We start from the raw sequence: 6,079 nt of genomic DNA on the forward strand, positions 1-6,079 counted from the left end.
TTTAATGTAAGTAATTTCTTTAGAGGATAAGTAAAATCAAGAATTTCTCTATCAGATCAACAAAAATCACAAGTATACTTTTTTTATTGGGAAATGAATTTTAGTATCATTTTGTGGAAAAGTAATAAAATTACAAATGATATAGTTTCATGATTATGTAAAATTCTTATTCCAATGTCTGAATTGCAGATGTTCTGCAACAAGATCTATTAGTTCTATGAGCGGTGCTCTATTTTAATTTCTTTTATTTTTTTCCTCTCTTGTTTAGTCATTAAAAAGAAGGGGTAGTATTATGATGTATAAAGATTGGCATAGTTTAACAGTGAAGGGATAGTATTATTATGTATGACATTTACCTAATATTAGAGAATGTTAGTATAAATTTATTATTTTTAATTATGAGAGAATATCATTTAATGTAAGTATTTTTTTTAGAGGATAAATAAAATCAAGAATTTTTCTATCAAATCAATAAAAATCACAAGTTGATTAACTGTGAGCTTGATTTTTTAGCCGTTAAGAACTATTTTTCTGTTGATGTCAGTGATGATGATGACATAATTTTGAAGATCCGAGATATGTCTTTTTTATTCGGAGATGAATTTTAGTCTCATTCTATGGAAAGGTAATGAAATTGCAAATAGTTTAATAAAATTAGGTATCTTGAGTTGTCAAGATTATGTAGAATTTTTATTTTCGATGTCTGAAATTACGGATGTTCTTCAACAAGATCTGTTAGTTCTCTTAGTTGTGCTGTATTTTTTTCCCTCTCTCTTGTTTACGTCTTGGAATATATATTTAAACTTTATTCTTATAATATAAAAGTTGGTATAATTTAATAGTAAAGAACTGGTAGTATTATTATGTTTAACATTTACTTAATATCAGAGGATGTTAGTATAAATTTATTATTTTTAATTATAAAAGAATATCATTTAATGTAAGTATTTTTTTAGAGGATAAATAAAATCAAGAATTTTCTTATCAGATCAATAAAAATCACAGATTGATTATCTGTGAGCTTAATTTTCTGGCCGTTAAGAATTGTTTTGCTGTTTATGTCGGTGACGATGGTGACATAATTTCAAAGATTCGAGATATACTTTTTTTACTGGGAGATCAGATGAATTTTAGTCTCATTTTGTGAAAAAGTAATGAAATTGCAAATAATTTAATATAATAATTACGTGAAATTTTTAGTTCCAATGTCTGAAATTACAGATGTTCTTCAACAAGATCTATTAGTTTTATCAGCTATGCTCTATTTTTTTTTGTTTTTTTCTCTCTTGTTTAGTGACAAAAAAAGGGGTAGTATTATTATGTATAAAGGTTGGTATAGTTTAACAGTAAAGGAGTAGTATTATTATGTATGACATTTACCTAATATCTATAAATTTATTATTTTTAATTATGAGAGAATATCATTTAATGTAAGTATTTTTCATTAGAGGATAAATAAAATTAAGAATTTCTCTATCAGATCAATAAAAATCACAAGTTAAATTATCTGTGAGCTTATTTTTTTGGCCATTAACAACTGTTTTTCTGTTGATGTGAGTGATGATGGTGGCATAATTTCGAAGATCCGAGATATATTTCTTTTTGATTGCGACACTACTAGAAAACTAGTTATTACAGATGGATATTTCTGATGGATTTTATCCCACAAAAATACAGACGAAATTTCAAAGGAATTTTTTGTCGGAAAACAAAAAAATGAATTAACATAAATTACAGACGAAAAAGAGAATCCATCGATAATTCTGTCGGAAAAATTAATGTTTTTTTCATGGGAAATGGTTACAGACAGATTTTCCATCTATAATTAAATGGACAAAAATGCTGCGTTTTATTAAATTATTACAGACGAAAAATCCGCCTGTAATTTAAAATTTTCCGTCAGAAATAATAAGCTAAAGCTACCATTGCCTGAGCTCCATTCACAGCACACAAATCAAACGAGATAATAAACCTAGCATTCCTCACCCTTCTTCTCCGTCAACGAGCTACTTCTTCTTCTCCTTTTCTCACCCACAGCGCCACCGCCGGCCACCCTAACTGCCGCAGCTACCTTCTCATTCTTCTCCTCTTTTTTAAACACTTAACCAGTAGAACATAGCCCCTGTTTCTCTCGTTCTTTCTCGTTCGTAGAACAAAGCAAGCTCAAGCTCCACCACTGCCGCGCCTCTCTCTCTCCTTTTATCTCCCTTAGTTCTGGCTACAGCCATCATCTCTTCCAGTGCTACAACCATCGTTTCCTCCAGTCAATGTTGCGGCTACCTTTGCGCAATCCCTAGCTCTGTGGCGACCAAAATCGGTTCCACTGTCAGCCGCGGTTCCACCTCTCTCTTTTCCCCTGTTCAAACCGTAGAGACCTGGGCATCCTTCTTTCCCTTTGCGCTGTTTTGATTGTCTCTGCTTCCAGGTTTTAGTTTCAAAATTCTTTTAATTTCTATTGAGTTCAATTAATTTTTTTTAGTTAGTTTAATTTTAGTAATTATTTTAGTTAGATTTGTTTTCTGATTAGTGGATTTTTAGGTTGTTAAAATAGGATTAGATTAGGTTTTGATTCTGAATAGCTGAGAAATGTTTAGATTGTTAATATGGATTGCTAAACATTATTAATATGAGCTTGATGAATGTTGTCTAGAACAGAAATTTAATTCAGTTAATGGCTTCTTCTCTGGTAATGCTTCTTCTTGGTAGTTTTGCATTTGGAGTATTAGCAGAATTGTGTTTCTACTTATCTATTCAACCTATTTTGTTTAATTTATAAATAGATAGTTATTATGAGTTCTCTGTTGTTCATGAGATACGTTAAATTGAGCAATAAAAAAATAAAATGGAATAATAGGTAAAATTCCTTTGTGTTATGATTTTAGTTTGTATATTTGTTCCATAATTGATACTTTTGCTTGAACAACATTTTGTATTGCAGAAAATTCTCTATTGTTCATGCTATTTTTGCATCTGTTATATCTTTTTACCTCCTAATGAGATCAGATATTGAGTTACTCAACTTTATTTCATCGAATGCTGCATTTGGTCAGAACATTTGTATTTTGATCTCACCTTCATCATCTACTGGTTGGATTGCCAGTGTTGTAAAATCTGGAATTGTGATTGATGATGCTGAGAACTGATGTTGAGGTATTGAAGAAGATCGTTGAATTCTTGAAGTTGTAATTTCTATATCCATATGATATAATTTTGGTTAATCTGTAATTTCTATTGATCCTTCTTGGTGATTGAGATATGTAATTTGATTCTTCTTCTTCTTCTTCTAATTCTTCTCTGTTAAGTTGTTCAATTTCTATTTTGTGCTTAATTTCTTCTTCTTCCTCTTTTCTTTCTTGAATTTTATAAAAAGTAGGAGGAGGTGAGCATTTACAAGCTTTGCTGGTTGGTGAAACAGGACCTACAATTCAAGATCTTTCTCTCATCAAGGTTCCCACAGTCATTAATTGAAGCTTAAAAACAAGAAGAAAAACAAAAACAACCCTCCTGCTCCCAAAACACACACACACATCATGACTCATGAATATTATTGATCAATTTACTGAAATTATTGTTTTTATAGAAATGATTTTCATATAAGTTTGGGAAATTTGCTAAGAGAAAGTTGTTTGACCACCAACAGCCTTGTCTTTGACCATTCTTCTACACTTCTCATTTTTCTTTGCTAGTTCACCAAAATCAGATCATCATCGGAGTCTTGCTCAACAAAATCCTCTACAACTTTGAAGTATTTTTCATTACTTTAAGAGCAGAAATAAGAGTTGGAAATGCTTTGTTTCTTAAATTCATCTTGATATCTTGCAACGAAATACATAACTACAACCTGTTATTCTATGAGCAACACATTGTTGATTAACTGTCATCTTAAGATTATGTGAATTTTCTGTTCATATTCTATGACTCTGCAGGTTGTTACATATGTTGTGACAAGGCCTGGAAGAGAACTTTTATTTACTATTGGGACCTGAAATATTTAGTAGACATCTATTTATGTAAAATTTTTCTTATTTTGTGTTTTATGTGGAACAGAAGAAGCAGTTGGCCCTTACACCAACCCACGAGGAGGTCTTCAAAGAAACCCACACCGTGAAAAGTGACAAGTCTAAATAGGTGAACAAGCGCTCTCAAGACACTCATGTGAGATATATCATAAATATTAAATTAATATACATGCTGCCACTTGAATATTTATATACACACATGCATGTATGTATATATTCAACTAGAAATGCTTAATTAAGACACTACCATGCATTAGTAGTATAGGGATTTAATTAATTAATGGACTCTGTGTTAACTAGTCATTATCCAAAGGACTTGTTCCTGTCCCAACTAAATTCGTCTTTAAAGCTTGTACAGTCAAAACATGCTACTGTCTAAACTCACCTGTGTATCGCCCTTATAAGGCAATGTTTAGTAAAGGGCTCTTTTCCTTACCCCCCCCCCTCAATAAATTTCATCTTTAACTTCTTATCCCCATTATCAGTTACTACTACCTTATTCATAAAGAAATATATAGATATACATGCATTAATAGCACTTTGTTACTTAGTAATTAGTTACCCCAATAGTGTACACCATTTTCTTTCTTTTTAAGCCCATGATGTCACCTAAATTAGAATATTCCTCTCCGAGCCATTTTGTAACCACATTCATACAAAATACAAAATATATTGTTTGAAACTTGATTTATATAATTGATATAATCATTGTGCAACAGGAGAAGTTTATAAAAAAGTTGCCAGAAGTTTAGGCCCAACATGCCGAGGCTCAAGCACAGGGAATGGAGCTACCACCAACTGATGAAGACTTGATTTGGGAGGAAGTGTGTGGTGGGCAAAAGAAGAATCGAGTTTACGGAAAAGGGTCATTCTTTTCTAGCTCTATCAAGTCTGGAACCACTTCTGCTAATTCTGTATCTAGAAGAGCACCTAGAAATCAAAATTCTGTTCCTGATTCGTGAGAACAGATTCATAATCTCAATGAAGAGCTTTTTCAGAGTGTTACTTAACAAATAGATGAGAGTATTAGTAAGTTGTTAGATACACGCTTGGCTCCTTTGGAAAAGACTCAAAAGAAGTTAGAAAAGTTGGAACGGACAATTGGAAAGGCCAAGAAGAAAAAGTTGAAACAGAAGAGATGGAATGAGACTTATGTTAGCTATTATGAGAAGGTTAGAGCGTCAAGTAGTTCTAGTGCAGTTCCACTACCACCGCCACCGCCGCCACCCTCAATCTCTTCGGATGAGGACTATGATGATGATGAGGATGAAGATGACACTGAAGACTATAGCTGATGTTTTTAGTATGGTTGAACAATATACTAGGAATTATAGTTGATGTTCAGTACACTTTGTTTATATTTTGAATTATACTGACTTGCTTGTTTATAGTACTTTTCTTTTAGTTTGATAATACGATGAATTTGTTTATTTTTTGAAATATTATAAATATTCGAATACAAATTAGATAGAAATTTGTATTAAATTTATATTTATTTTGTATGAAAACAAGTTTATTTTATAATTGGAAAATCTAAAAAAAATTCTATTTTACCTTACTGGCGGATTACAGATGGATTTTCTATCTGTATTCAGAGTGTGAGATGATTTTCCAAGGTTCAAATTATAGACGAAAAATCTGTCGGAAATTTGTTGCCAATTACCGACGAAAAATTTGTCGGAAAATCTGTCTGTAATTACAGACAGAAAATCCGTCAAAAAATCTGTCTGTAATTACCAACGGAAAATCCGTCGAAAAGTTCGACGTTTCAAGGAAATGGATGGAGAATTTACAGAGAAAAAATTCGTCGGTAATTTTTCGACGAAAAAAATCCGTCGGTAAATGATTTCCGACGAGGCTTTTATAGAGGGACAAAATCCGTCGGTAATTTCATCGGTAACCAAAAATCCGTTTGTAATAAAGACTAAATCTGTCTGTAAATCTGTCTGTATTAATCCATTTTCTAGTTGTGCGAGATGAATTTTAGTTTCTTTTTGTGGAAAGGTAATGAAATTGTAGATAGTTTAACAAAATTAGGTGTGTTGAGTTGTCATGATTAC

The 6,079-nt window shown here is 31.7% G+C and overlaps 1 pseudogene; it reads left to right on the top strand.

The window, feature by feature from the left end:
* The first annotated feature begins 4,801 nt into the window (after window positions 1–4,801).
* LOC148562482 (uncharacterized) lies at window positions 4,802–5,314 on the top strand (annotated as a pseudogene).
* Window positions 5,315–6,079: the final 765 nt, after the last annotated feature.

Source organism: Arachis ipaensis, chromosome B6 (genome assembly GCF_059453495.1).
Source record: "Arachis ipaensis isolate K30076 ecotype BB chromosome B6, ASM5945349v1, whole genome shotgun sequence".
Lineage (NCBI taxonomy): Eukaryota > Viridiplantae > Streptophyta > Magnoliopsida > Fabales > Fabaceae > Arachis > Arachis ipaensis.